The sequence below is a fragment of the Mustelus asterias genome, unplaced genomic scaffold, assembly GCF_964213995.1.
Source record: "Mustelus asterias unplaced genomic scaffold, sMusAst1.hap1.1 HAP1_SCAFFOLD_1871, whole genome shotgun sequence".
Classification (NCBI taxonomy): domain Eukaryota; kingdom Metazoa; phylum Chordata; class Chondrichthyes; order Carcharhiniformes; family Triakidae; genus Mustelus; species Mustelus asterias.
In genome coordinates, this window is record NW_027591816.1 from 40,709 (window position 1) to 54,569 (window position 13,861).

Genomic DNA, 13,861 nt, shown 5'->3' on the forward strand with positions numbered 1-13,861 from the left:
TAGTCGAGAACTCCAACATGACCACATCGTTTACAATACTATGCAAGCCCCTTTGACGACTTCATTCCCCACAGTGTTGCAGCGATTTAGTGGTTTCCCGGTTCTCCCAACATGGGAAAGAGCCGTTTGACAGAGCAGAAAGGGACAAACTGTTTCCACTGACGATTGTCAGTAACCAAATAATAGGGATTGAAGGTAATTTATGAAAGACCGATTTGTATTTGTGTGACGCCTTTCAGGGTTGGTGGACGTCACAATGCGCTTTGCAGCCAAAGAAAAACAGTCACAACTGAAATTAAGTTAACAATTAGACAAGGAAGGGGGCACTCGGATTTGAACCGAGGACCGTTTGATCTGCAGTCAAACGCTCTACCACTGAGCTATGCCCCCTCAGCTGCAAGCTAGTACTCGGGATCCAGCATAGTCTTATTAAGTGGTGGAGGGGGTTCCAGTGGTCAGACTGCATCCCGCTTTGTCTCAGAGTTTCTGAGTGAAGTCGGAGAGCTTAGCGTTTAAGTTAGCGAGATGCTTTCTTGTGATTTGGCTGAGATTTGGATCCAGGTCTAGGAGGTGTTTGTGTCAATCTAATCGATACAATCTACCCCATTGTCATACAGATTTGACCTTGTATCCCCATCTCGATTGGCAGCCTATCATTGTCCTTCACTATCTGTGTTTGTTCTTGAACTGTTGCCCATGTGACATTTCCAATTCGGACAGAAATATAGATCTAACTCCACTGCTTCGGACAGAGCTGTATTCGATCAGGAAACAACTCAGGTTTGTGAAATAGATTAGCAAAAACTTTAAATCTTGGCATATCGAAGCCGACCTATGACCCTGAAAGCGCCAAATCCTAAGCACTGGACCACCAGGGTTTCATTCTCCTGGTTCTCCCATAGACTGGATACAGGAATATGCACAGTGCCAATTATTCACAGTCGCATTCTCCTTCCAGTCATGTGCACGTTGTTCAAAGAACAAAGAACAAAGAACAATACAGCACAGGAACAGGCCCTTCGGCCCCCCAAGCCCGCGCCGCTCCCCGGTCCAGGATTGATTCCTGAATCCAGGATCCCCGCCCACTTTTCCAGCCTATCTACATACCAATATCCTATCCACCGAGCTGTCCCTCACAGCTACGATGCTTTGTTCATTACAACCTATTAACTTACCCCCACCCCCCCATTCCAGACCATGTGATCTCCAGGGAGAGGCGAAAACCCAGAGTGAAAAACCCCAGGGCCAATATGGGGAAAAATAAAATCTGGGAAATTCCTCTCCGACCCCCTGAGGCGATCGAAACGAGTCCAGGAGATCACAATGGCCCTGATCGGAAAATGCTTCCCAACCCGTCATTTCCACTTCCACGAACACCATATGAATTCCCTGCCCCCGAGACAGGTTCCCAACTATCCGCAGTCTCGCTCTGTACTGGCACCAGCAAGATGATCATAGAATGAAGCCTTGAAACGAGAAACAAGGAACAATTAGCCCGCGCCGCTCCCTGGTCCAAACTAGACCACTCTTTTGTATCCCTCCATTCCCACTCCGTTCATATAGCTGTCTAGATAAGTCTTAAACGTTCCCAGTGTGTCCGCCTCCACCACCTTGCCCGGCAACACATTCCAGGCCCCCACGACCCTCTGTGTGAAATATGTCCTTCTGATATCTGTGTTAAACCTCCCCCCCTTCACCTTGAACCTATGACCCCTCGTGAACGTCACCACCGACCCGGGGAAAAGCTTCCCACCGTTCACCCTATCTATGCCTTTCATAATTTTATACACCTCTATTAAGTCTCCCCTCATCCTCCGTCTTTCCAAGGAGAACAACCCCAGTTTCCCCAATCTCTCCTCATAACCAAGCCCCTCCATACCAGGCAACATCCTGGTAAACCTCCTCTGTACTCTCTCCAAAGCCTCCACGTCCTTCTGGTAGTGTGGCGACCAGAACTGGACGCAGTATTCCAAATGCGGCCGAACCAACGTTCTATACATCTGCAACATCAGACCCCAACTTTTATACTCTATGCCCCGTCCTATAAAGGCAAGCATGCCATATGCCTTCTTCACCACCTTCTCCACCTGTGACGTCACCTTCAATGATCTGTGGACTTGCACACCCAGGTCCCTCTGCGTCTCTACACCCTTTATGGTTCTTCCATTTATCGTGTAGCTCCTCCCTACATTATTCCCACCAAAATGCATCACTTCGCATTTATCAGGATTGAACTCCATCTGCCATTTCCTTGCCCAAATTTCCAGCCTATCTATATCCTTCTGTAGCCTCTGACAATGTTCCTCACTATCTGCAAGTCCTGCCAGTTTTGTGTCGTCCGCAAACTTACTGATCACCCCAGTTACTCCTTCTTCCAGATCATTTATATAAATCACAAACAGCAGAGGTCCCAATACAGAGCCCTGCGGTACACCACTAGTCACAGGCCTCCAGCCGGAAAAAGACCCTTCCACTACCACCCTCTGTCTTCTATGACCAAGCCAGTTCTCCACCCATCTAGCCACCTCCCCCTTTATCCCATGGGATCCAACCTTTTTCACTAGCCTACCATGAGGGACTTTGTCAAACGCTTTACTAAAGTCCATATAGACAACATCCACGGCCCTTCCTTCGTCAACCATTTTGGTCACTTCTTCAAAAAACACCACCAGGTTCGTGAGGCATGACCTCCCTCTCACAAAACCATGTTGACTATCGTTAATGAGTTTATTCCTTTCTAAATGCGCATACATCCTATCTTTAAGAATCTTCTCCAACAACTTCCCCACCACGGACGTCAAGCTCACCGGCCTATAATTACCCGGGTTATCCTTCCTACCCTTCTTAAATAACGGGACCACATTGGCTATCCTCCAATCCTCTGGGACCTCACCTGTGTCCAGTGACGAGACAAAGATTTGCGTCAGAGGCCCAACGATTTCACCTCTCGTCTCCCTGAGCAGCCTTGGATAGATTCCATCAGGCCCTGGGGATTTGTCAGTCTTTATATTCTCTAACAAACCTAACACTTCCTCCTTTGGAATGGAGATTTTCTCCAACGGTTCAACACTCCCCTCCGAGACACTCCCAGTCAACACATCCCTCTCCTTAGTGAATACCGACGCAAAGTATTCATTTAGGATCTCCCCTACTTCTTTGGGCTCCAAGCATAAGTCCCCACTTTTGTCCCTGAGAGGTCCGATTTTTTCCCTAACAACCCTTTTGTTCCTAACGTATGAATAAAATGCCTTGGGATTCTCCTTAATCCTGTCTGCCAAGAACATTTCGTGACCCCTTTTTGCTCTTCTAATTCCCCGTTTGAGTATTTTCCTACTTTCATTATACTCCTCCAGAGCTCCCTCCGTTTTTAGCTGCTTGGACCTAACATACGCCTCTCTTTTCCTTTTGACCAGTCCCTCAATTTCCCTGGTTATCCACGGTTCTCTAATCCTACCCTTCCTATCCTTCTTTTTTACAGGCACATGAGCTGTAAAATCACAGTTCAGCTGTGAAATTATTCATCTTTTCACATCAGCTTCCAGTGTGATGAAAGCAGAGCAGTGATAAGCTGATGTTTTTCAACAGATTTACCACAATAAGGTTTATAACAAACATTACTCTTTGAATGTGGTGAGCCACAGTGAAATTTAATGCAGTAGAAAGTAACTCACTCATTCTGACAGTAGGTGCCAGCAATTGCAATGTAAATATGATGTCGAGATACCGGGTTGGACTGGGGTGGGCACAATAATAAGTCTCACAGCACATTGTTAAAGTCCAACAGGTTCATTTGCTCCAATAATAAAATCAATTTGCTTTATTTTATCAGCGCCCCGAAAGCTTCTGACTCCAAATAGACCTGGTGTTGTAAGACTTCCTAATGTAAATATGAATTGTTGTGGGCAATTGACAGGATTGTGGAATGGGGCAGATTTTTCCTTCTTCCTGTTCAACCTGCCACAAGTATCGCTCCCGTTTTTGACCAGGAAGCAATACCCACTCTCCTTAATTCATCTGTTACACGAGAGCAATGAATCATCATTCCCTAACCGCGAATCGAATCCAGACCATGGCAGTGAAAACAGCGAATTTTATCAACGAAACCAACACGGAAATTGAGGTGACCTGAGCATTATTGAGCAATTAGAACATAGAACATAGAACATAGAAAGCCACAGCACAAACAGGCCCTTCGGCCCACAGGTTGCGCCGATCACATCCCCACCTCTAGGCCTATCTATAGCCCTCAATCCCATTAAATCCCATGTACTCATCCAGAAGTCTCTTAAAAGACCCCAACGAGTTTGCCTCCACCACCACCGACGTCAGCCGATTCCACTCACCCACCACCCTCTGAGTGAAAAACTTACCCCTGACATCTCCTCTGTACCTACCCCCCAGCACCTTAAACCTGTGTCCTCTCGTAGCAACCATTTCAGCCCTTGGAAATAGCCTCTGAGAGTCTACCCTATCCAGACCTCTCAACATCTTGTAAACCTCTATCAGGTCACCTCTCATCCTTCGTCTCTCCAGGGAGAAGAGACCAAGCTCCCTCAACCTATCCTCATAAGGCATGCCCCCCAATCCAGGCAACATCCTTGTAAATCTCCTCTGCACCCTTTCAATGGCTTCAACATCTTTCCTGTAATGAGGTGACCAGAACTGCGCGCAGTACTCCAAGTGGGGTCTAACCAGGGTCCTATAAAGCTGCAGCATTATCTCCCGACTCCTAAACTCAATCCCTCGATTAATGAAGGCCAGTACGCCGTACGCCTTCTTGACCGCATCCTCCACCTGCGAGGCCGATTTAAGAGTCCTATGGACCCGGACCCCAAGGTCCTTCTGATCCTCTACACTGCTAAGAATGGTACCCTTCATATTATATTGCTGCTTCATCCCATTGGATCTGCCAAAATGGATCACCACACACTTATCCGGGTTGAAGTCCATTAAATTCCACCATCTGGCATGGCGGGATTGTGTGCTTGTGTGTGCGTGCGTGATTTCGGAGAAAGGTCACGTGCTCCAGGGTAATCCTTGATGAATGAAGCCACCAACATCTTTATCGCTGAGCGTTTTGTGTTCTTGAGCAATCGGCCTCTGGAGCTGAGGCAATGAGGCCAGGAGAGTAACTCATTGCACCGTCCGCAATGTGATTGCGGGGCGATTTGCTGAAAGCTGTTAATTTTATAAAAATAATCTTTTTGCGAATTGTAAATGAAATGCCCTTCAGTACCCGGTAAGAATTCGCACAACACCAGGTTAAAGTGCAACAGGTTTGTTTGAAATCACGAGCTTTCGGAGCGCAGCTCCTTCATCACTCACGCTGAGGATTCACCACATTTTTCTGTCTTTGAATGAAAGCAATAGATATCTCGTCAATTCCCCTGTATCCTGAGTGGACGACACTGATTTCCACAGTACACTGCTTTAAATGTTTGTTTTCAATGTGACATTAGGTGGTTTGATTCCATGTGAAGCATTTAAACTTACACTCTTCCGGGAAGATTGTGACATAGTGGTAAAATCAGTGGAGTTTGAATCCTGTGGCTCAGGCTCACAGGTCACGATCCCACCGCAGTCTACAACTGAAACGGAATTGAAAGCTAGTCTCAGTAATGAAGCTTTGTTTTCTGATTGTCATGAAAACACATCTTGCAGAAGGAAATCTGCCATCCTTCTCCTTTCTGGCCTCTGTGGGACTCCAGAGGAAAGGCAATGTGATTGACTCTTAACTGCCCTCTGAAATGGCCCAGCAAAATACTCAGTTCAGAGGGAAATAGGGATGGACAACAAATGCTGGCATTGACAATGAAATATATATTGCATTGGCAGCATTTTAAGAAATGATTAATTCTCATTTTGTTTCATTTCATGTGAAACAGGGTGATATATTCCAGTGTCCTATTATTTAAAACCTCAGCCTTTCAGCTGTTCAAACAGGTAATATTCAGTCAGAGAAAAGTGGTCCACTGTGATCCAAAACTAGGAATTGTAGTTGCTGCGAATCCCACCTCAAAACAGAAAATGTTGGAAGGACTCATCGGCTTCAACAGCTTCTGTGGAGAGGGAAAGAGAGTGAATGATTCAGGTTGCTGACCTTTGACCCTAACTGGAAAAAAGTAGTGATTTAATGGTTTACAAACAAGTACAGAGTCAAGAAAAATAGAGAGGGAGAGGAGGAAAGAACAAACGGTTTTTTGATCGGATGGAAGGCTGGAGTGATTCAATTACAGTGAAGCTGATTATTGTTCCTACTGACACAATCTCGCAGATCTGGGTTTATATCTCATAATAAATGAGATCAAAACCTCTCGCTGAGTTCAGCGCTAAACTCCCCGCCTTCCATTGAACTGGAGGCAGTTTTCAGTCACAAACCCACAACTGTGTGATAAACAACGCAGAAAGGAGAAAGACTCAGTTTGAGCGGTGACACGTCTGGAGGAATGGAGATCTGGAATTCACCCAGGAATGAGGGAAAGTTTAAAAACAATGTCGCCCAACGTGGGGCTCGAACCCACGACCCTGAGATTAAGAGTCTCATGCTCTACCGACTGAGCTAGCCGGGCACATGGAGCAAGCTGCTTTCCATAACAAATATGGTTTTTCCATCTGGTGTCTCAGCTTGTTCTGATTTCAAAGTTTGCAATGAATCTACTGACATAATCCCCAAAGTTCCTCTCCATTCCTAACATTACTCACATCTTGCAATTCTTCGCTTCGCCTCTCCCAAATATTCCAACCTCCTCTAACATCATTCACCTTATTTTTCTTTGTTCTTAATAATTTAGTCAGGGGTGGAGGGAACTCAACATTTGCACTGTCAAACGGTTTCCCAGTTTCAGACTTTTCAGTAAGATCACCTCTGATAATTCTAAACTCCAGAGCGAACAGACTCATCCCACTGATTCTCTCCTTGCAGGAGAAACGCAGAAATCAATCCAGTGAACCTCGGTTACACACAGACAGCGAAATAATGGACAGAGCAAGGAGCAAAAGATGTCAACGCAATAAAAACATAGTCAGAGAGTCTGAGGGAGATATATAGAGACATGAAAAATAGAAATAGCGAATGTGGTACACTTCCACAACCCACGAATGAATAACAATAATTACACAGCTAGCTGTCTCAACCAACAAACATGGGGTCCTCTAAACTGGTGAACAGCGATAAAGTGAATGGCCACAAGCATATTAACAATGAAAATATTTCCATTGACATCCAAAGCTGCTCAGACTTCTGCAGTGAAAGGTGAAAATGCTGGAAAAACTCAGAAAGCCAGACAGCTTGTGTGCACAGGAAAACAAATCTTATATTTTAGCTCCATAACCTTTCATTGGGAATAACTGGGAATTTTTAGAAATGTAGGAAGTTTTAAACAAGTGTTATCCAGCCGCATAGCAAGAGGGTTTGAGGCCTCTTGCGGGTGTAAATCAGGAGAGATTAAATGAGGGAAAGAATGAATTTTAAAGAAATTATACCACAGAATGGGGCCATTCCTAAGCCCCTTACAGGACTCAGTTGTGGTGTGGATGAAGGGGAACCTGTGGATGTAATGTACGTAGATTACATTGGAGCCACAGTGATGAGTTGGTGGGTTTTGAAAATTGAAATTTGCACTTAGGAACATAGAATTCGGAGCAGAAGTGGGCAAATTCAGCGCTTCGAGCCTGAACCGTCATGCAATCAGTTCATGACTGATCTCTCCCTGTTCTCAAATCCACCTCCCTACCTGTTCCAATATCCCCTCATCCCTTTAATTATCAGGAATATATCTGTCTCTTTCTTGAAATCATTTAATGATTCAGACTCAACCGCGCTATACGGCAATGCATTCCACAAATTCACGACCCTTAGTGAAAAGCAGTTCCTCCTCATCTCAGTTTTAAATCTACCACCTCTCAACCTGTACATTTGACATGGTGTTCCCGATTGCGCATAAGAAAAAAGATTTTACTTTCTTTAATACTATTAAGAATTTTATAAAGCACGATCACTTCAGCATCTTGTGGGAGTATTTCACCTCACTGTCGATTTCATGTCCCAGCAAGCACAATCGGTGTTGTCATTAGCTGAAGCAGTCACTTATGTTCCCTCCAAACTGGACACATTCAGGGATACATGGAAAGTCATTTTGAAACACACAGTTCACCCATGACCCTGGGAGTCCAGTGGGTTGTATTCTGTACTCCCCAGTGTTGTTTGTTTTCAATTCCCGCTCAGGAAACGATTATTTATAGCTCTCGGCAAACTATTAAAAAATAGCCTGATTTACTATCTGATCGAAAGCAGATCTACTAATATCAGCCGAGTGAATTTTGCAAGTTGACATCACAGCTGGAAATGTCACATGTGCAACAGGTCAAAAACACAGTTGCAAGAAAGACAGTGATCGGCTGGAAAGCGCTGACAACAGAGATGGTGATGTGAGGTAACATTTGGATGGTAAATTGATCAGATTTTGGCGTTCACACTGAATTATTCAACTTGTCCCTCAATCTGCAACGAAAATATTTGGAAAAGGTTCTCTCCAGTTTCGAACAGTCGGAAGTGAAATTAGTAACTGTAAGTGGAATGTCTGTTGTATGTTGTCACTGATTGAATGTATCACTCGGCTGGTAACAGAAAGTGCCATTTTGCTACAGAGACTTGCTTGTGGTGAATGTAGTCTGGCCTGGCGCGAAAAATAAAGCAATACATGCAGTGTGTGTAAAGCAAGTTGTAAAACAGGCAACAAGCTGCTGATCTGGTGGTTAGAGTCTGACACTTTCACTGCTGTTTGGATTGGTGGTCAGGTAATGGAGATTTGTTGCTCTCATCCAAACCGTAAAAACAAATGTCAGTTATTGCCTGGTGGAACATATAAAACACAATGTCGCCTCGTGTCCTGAAGTGAAGACTGCGCAAATTCAACAGGACGTTTTTTTTTGTCATTTCTGGCAGGATATTGGGAACCAGACAAGGTTAAGGGCAGGTTAAATGGTGCTGGTCCTTCACTGCAACTCATTCTGTTTCTGACTGGATGTGATTCCTGTTTGTTACACAGTTCAGGATAAATTGATTCAGTGAAGGAGCAGGCTCAAGCCAACTGATGGACTGTCGCAGCTCCTTTGCTGCTAATTTCAATAACAATACCAATAAAGGACGCAGCTGCTTACGTGGTAACGTAGCCGAGTAATTTCAGCCAGTGGTTGAAAGTCCAATTTCGACGGAGTTGTCGGTTCGACTGCAGCCACTGCCAGAATGGGTTTGAGTTTTGGTCCCTGCAGTTGAAGTCCAGCATTTCAGATTGAATGCAAGAATTTGTGTTGTGTCGTTTTTGGCATGAAGAAAGAGGAGCGACAGAGCAATGTAAACAGTTGTTGAGGTAAAGGAACGAGTGTGGAAGGAGTGGAGCAAATTATCGTGGATTCTGGTATCGGAAACAAAAAGAGAAAATGCTGGAAAATCTCACCAGCATCTGTAAGGAGTGAAGAAAGCTGACATTTCGAGTCCAGATGACCCTTTGTCAAAGCTGGGAGGAGTGGAGCTGCTCCGATGGAGAATACAAACGGGAACACCGGTTGAATGGCTGTCTGTCGAAATAAACAGCAGGATTGCAAACATTGAGACTGCAGTCCCGGCCCAGGGGATGTATTGGGATTTTCAAACTGAGGTTCAAATCCTGACGTGCGCTTCCCGTCATTCCTCATTGTGACTTTTTTTAAAATTGAAAGTTATTGGAAATGAAGCAATGGGTGCAGCTATGATTAACTCCTGCAAAATTGTCACATCAGCGTCACTGAGGGTCCAGTGATCAGCGTCGGCGCCGTGACGCGGTTTCGTTTCCCAGTCACGGAGTGAATAAATTTTTGTTCATTTCTTCATTTAATAAAAACAGCGTCCGTGAAGGGAACAACAAGCTAAATCTTCCAGCTGGATGAACTTGTGTCAGAGCTGGAAAAATCAGAGATGTAACATTGACGATAAACTCTGAAGAAGAACCACATGACACAAACAACATACATGTCAAGTACATACACAATACACATGTCAAATCATGTCACTTTCAACTTCTGTCTTTTAACTTCCGGCTCTCCATCTCAGACATTTCCACATTCATCAAAAATCTCCGTCCTCAAACCCCATCCTGGTCCTCGATCCACGGATAATGCTGCACTTAGTGGCAGTTCCTTATAGCATTTGGCTCCATAGCTCAGTGGTTAGAGCACTGGTCTTGTAAACCAGGGGTCTTGAGTTCAGTTTTTGCTGGAGCCAATGGGCACAGTTTAGCTGACAGATGCTGCAGGAAAGGGTTAAACAGTCTGAAAATCAAACGAGAGAGCTTTGATAAGTGGAAGCTCAGATCGGGTGTAATTTTGGAAAGCGAATAGATATGTCCTTCTTCGTAAAAAAATAGAAAGAGCAGGACATATTTGAAGAGCTAAAAAAGAGTGTCGATATTGAGAATAGAATAGATGCGTTTGTACAAGGAATGCATAAAGCTGGCATGTCGGTGCAGGCAATGATTGGAAGGAAAATTGCATTTTAGTCTTTATTGACGGCAGACTGGAGTCCAAGTATAACGAGGTGTTGCTGCAGTTGCACAGGGTTTTGTTGCGACCACATGTTGAATATTCTGCGCAGATATGATATTCACATTTAATAAAGCATTTATTTGCATTGGAAACGGTGCAGATAAGGTTCAGCAGATGATCACTGGGATGAGGGAGTTGTATGATGAGAGGCTGAGTAAATTTTGCTGAAAGTCTCTGGAGTTTGGAAGAATGAGAGGCGATTTCATTAAACCTACACAAGTCTGATTGGGTTTGAGAGGGTGGAGACTGAGAGATTTCTTCTGCTTGTCGGGAAATCTAACCCACGGCAGTACAGTCTCAGGAAAATGGGCTGATCATTTCGGCCTAAGATAAGGAGAAATTACTTCACTGAAATGGTTGTGAATCTTTGAAATTCTTTATGCCAGACAGTTATGGAAGCTCCATCATCGAATACATTTAAGGTTGGGACAGACAGGTTTCTGGCCTCTCGGGGAATTCAGGGATATGGGGAGCTGGTGAAAAACTGAGTTGTACCCCAAGATCAGCCATCACGGTACTGAATTTCGGGAACACGCTCGATGGACCGAGTGGTCTACTCCTGCTCCGATTTATTGTGTTCATGTGGATGATCAAGCTAGTAATTCATGTTAAAATAAAAACAGAAAGTGCTGGAAGTTCTCAGCAGGTACTGCAGCAAATGTGAATCGGACAGAGAGTTAAGGTTCTGAGTCTAATATGGCTCTTTTTAAACTAGCAACTGAGTGTGAGTTACAACAATTAGCACAATATCGAGACAGGGAATTGAATTGAATCCAGGCAGTGAAAGCCCTGAATTTCAACTCCTGTATTATTTCTGCAGTAAACTTGTTCTGGAAACTTACCTGCCAATTGAAAGTGTGGAGGTTTGAGAGCACCCCGAGCCAAATGGACTCCCGCTATTCCTGTTTCTGCTTATATTCCCGACACAGATTTACTTTGTTCCCTTCTGTAACAGTGAAATATTGTCCAAACTTTGTCAGTCTTGCTGTTATTCAGTAAATTACCATACTGTTATGATACAGAGGCTCATCCCCTTTATCTCACATCGTAATCTGGAAAAAATTATTTGTGACACTGCGAACTGTTTTTTATAAACGTTCAGAGGCTTATTAATGATAAAAATTCCTGTCACTCACTTTGAGTGAATAATCAACAAGCTATTTTATTCAAATAACCAAGAACATTAAGTAAACAAGTCAAACATGTTAATTAAGGTACGGTTCGACTGAAATGCTGTTCAAATAATACTAGGAACATTCATTACCAATACTGTAATAACAGAATTTCAGTCACTCTCAAAGAAATTATACAAACAGCCTCGATGGGATTCAGAAGATTTTGGAGTTCTGCAGTAGTTGTGCGATCTGGAAGGTCTTTCTAACTCCGTATCCTTCGGTTAGATAGTTTTCTTAAGCGAATTTTAATCTGTCAGGGGTGGAGAACTGCTGCAGAAGCAAATGTTTTTTTGACTGGCTGCCCTGGCCTCTGGAGATGGTCATCCAAGATATTATCGAGCGATGGCTGTTCCTCTGGCCTTTTTTTTACCTGATGTGGAGATGCCGACGTTGGACTGGGGTAAACACACTGAGAGTTTTAACAATACCAGGTTAAAGTCCAACAGGCTTATTTGGTAGCAAATGCCATTAGCTTTCGGAGCGCTGCCCCTTCGTCAGATGGAGTGGATATCTGCTCGCAAACAAGGCACACAGAGACAGAAAATCAAGTTACAGAATACTGATTAGAATGCCAATCCTGACAGCCAACCAGGTCTTAAAGATACAGACAATGTGAGTGGAGGGAGCATTAGGCACAGGTTAAAGAAATGTGTATTGTCTCCAGACAGGAGAGCCAGTGAGATTCTGCAAGTCCAGGAGGCAAGCTGCGGGGGTTACCGAAAGTGTGACATGAATCCAATATCCCGGTTGAGGCCGTCCTCTTGTGTGCGGAATTTGGCTATCCATTTCTGCTCAGCGACTCTGCGCTGTCGTATGTCGTGAAGGCCGCCTTGGAGAACGCTTACCCGGAGAACAGAGGCTGAATGCCCGTGACCGCTGAAGTGCTCCCCCACAGGAAAAGAACAGTCTTGCCTGGTGATTGTCGAGCGGTGTTCATTCATCCGTTGTAGTAGCGTTTGCATGGTTTCCCCAATGTACCATGCCTCGGGACATCCTTTCCTGCAGCTTATCAGGTAGACAACGTTGACCGAGTTGCAAGAGTAGGTACCGTGTACCTGATAGATACTGTTCTCACGTGCGATGATGGCATCCGTGTCGATGATCTGGCACGTCTTACAGAGGTTGCTGTGGCAGGGTTGTGTGGTGTCATGGTCACTGTTCTCCTGAAGGCTGGGTAGTTTGCTGCGGACAATAGACTGTTTGAGGTTGTGCGGTTGTTTGAAGGCAAGAAGTGGGGGTGTGGGGATGGCCGTGGCGAGATGTTCGTCTTCACCAATGACATGTGAAGGCTCCGGAGGAGATGCCGTAGCTTCTCCGCTCCGGGGAAGTACTGGACGACGAAGGGTACTCTGTGCACCGTGTCCCATGTTTGTCTTCTGAGGAGGTCGGTGCGGTTTTTCGCTGTGGCGCGTCGGAACTGTCGATCGATGAGTCGAGCGCCATATCCTGTTCTTATGAGGGCATCTTTCAGCGTCTGGAGGTGTCTGTTGCGATCCTCCTCATCAGAGCAGATCCTGTGTGTACGGAGGGCTTGTCCGTATGGGATGGCGGCACGGTAGCACAGTGCTTAGCACTGCTGCTTCACAGCTCCAGCGACCTGGGTTCGATTCCCGGCTTGGGTCACTGTCTGTGTGGAGTTTGCACATTCTCCTCGCGTCTGCGTGGGTTTCCTCCGGGTGCTCTGGTTTCCTCCCACAGTCCAAAGATATGCGGGTTATGTTGATTGGCCTTGTTAAAAATTGTCCTTAGTGTCCTGAGATGCATAGGTTAGAGGGATTAGTGGGTAAATATGTAGGGATATGGGGGTAGGGCCTGGGTGGGATTGTGGTCGGTGCAGACTCGATGGGCCGAATGGCCTCTTTCTGTACTGTAGGGTTTCTTTCTATGATTAACGTGTTTAGGGTGGAAGCTGGAGAAGTGGAGCATCGTGAGGTTATCCGTGGGCTTGCGGTGCAGTGATTTGCTGAGGTGACCGTCCTTAATGGAGATGCGTGTGTCCAAGAATGCAACCAATTCTGGAGAGTAGTCCATGGTGAGTCTGATGGTGGGATGGAACTTGTTGATGTCATCATATAGTTGTTTTAGTGATTGTTCACCACGAGTCCAAA

At 45.0% G+C, this 13,861-nt stretch overlaps 2 non-coding genes across 2 annotated transcripts; both read right to left on the minus strand.

The window, feature by feature from the left end:
• Window positions 1-318: 318 nt before the first annotated feature.
• trnac-gca (transfer RNA cysteine (anticodon GCA)) lies at window positions 319-390 on the minus strand. The gene has a single exon. It is a non-coding gene; the product is annotated as a tRNA-Cys (tRNA).
• A 6,106-nt stretch (window positions 391-6,496) lies between these two features.
• Window positions 6,497-6,569, minus strand: trnak-cuu (transfer RNA lysine (anticodon CUU)). Its single transcript has one exon. It is a non-coding gene; the product is annotated as a tRNA-Lys (tRNA).
• Between the last annotated feature and the right edge of the window lie 7,292 nt (window positions 6,570-13,861).